Raw genomic sequence first — 1,360 nt, forward strand, 5'->3', positions numbered from 1 at the left:
CAGCTTTCACCACCTTTCTCCTCCGTCGGTGGGGCCGTCGCTGGGCCTGATTTTTAGCGGGGCAGCGAAACAGGTAGTCTTCTAGCAACGGGTGGACTGATCACCTTGACAGTCCAATATAAAGAGAGCGACGTTAAGTTATACAAGGCTCTTTTTGCCACAAGATTCCCGAACGAAAACAAAATCGCACGCTTAGCTTTGAGGCTAATAGCGGTCTTGATCAACTAGATATTAGTTGGGAGAATTCGTTATCGATATTGATTTTTTTTTTGGCACATTTTGCATGTGTAGGATAAGTACGACGATACACCGTGCCCCAGTCGAGAAAATTTCCAGCTCGAAAAGATCCTCGACTCGATCGGGAATCGAACCCGATATCACAACCCTGTGGTGGGAGAGCTAGCCGACCGACATCGCTAACCACAGAGCCACGGGGACCACACAACCGAACCACGATTCCCGAACGAACCCAAAGTATTTGCGAAAAGTTTCGGAGGCTTTGAACGCTGATTCTACTTCCGTGATTTTCCCTCTGGCGAATCCTAGTCGAACGACAGCAGATCGTAAACGCAAAATAAACAAAGATCACTATGGGCTGGGAGAGGATCTTGCAGGCAAGATTTGTAACCTCGTTACAAGATAACCGGATAGAGACCGACGACTTCGAGGCAGACCTCGCACGCGTTGGATATGTGCTGTCGACGAGAATGCTAGAGCAGCGAAAGTTAGAGGAAACTAGAGAGCAGCAGCCCAAGACCGGGTTTTATGGAGACGTATTATGGATTTGGCATAAGATTTCAACGATCTGTCGCCATAAAAGTAAGTAGGTAAGTATGGTTACACTTAATTATGAGAGTCCAAATTTTAGTTAGCTGATGAATTATAACAGCGTGTTTGGATTTTCTTCTGAGCTCGTTTTTTTGCAGTATTTTAGATAAGAATCTCACATGATTATTTTATTTACAATGAAGTCATGTCCGCGAACTGAATTGGATAAGTAAAAATGAATTCAAGTGAAAAGGTGTGATTCATAATTAGATGTTTATCACTATGATAACATTTACCGTTTAAATTACCTGTGCTAGATCAAATTCAAAGCTTACTGAGCTGTCAGTCCGTAGCGCGTACGACAAACGAAATTTACTCTGATCTTTTTCAAACATTAAACCAGTCTAACGTGATAAACTCTGAACCCGAAGTAAGCAAGGGGTTTTACAATGTATCTTTGCGTTTCGGACCGGACCGAAACGGAGCTATACGGACCAGTGAAAAATACAGCACAGCAAGCAACTGCAAATCGAAGAATTAGAAATATTCAGTTAAATCATACAACTGTTGAAAAGAATTATTCTCTACTAGC

The sequence above is a fragment of the Wyeomyia smithii genome, chromosome 1, assembly GCF_029784165.1.
Source record: "Wyeomyia smithii strain HCP4-BCI-WySm-NY-G18 chromosome 1, ASM2978416v1, whole genome shotgun sequence".
In the NCBI taxonomy this organism is placed as follows: domain Eukaryota; kingdom Metazoa; phylum Arthropoda; class Insecta; order Diptera; family Culicidae; genus Wyeomyia; species Wyeomyia smithii.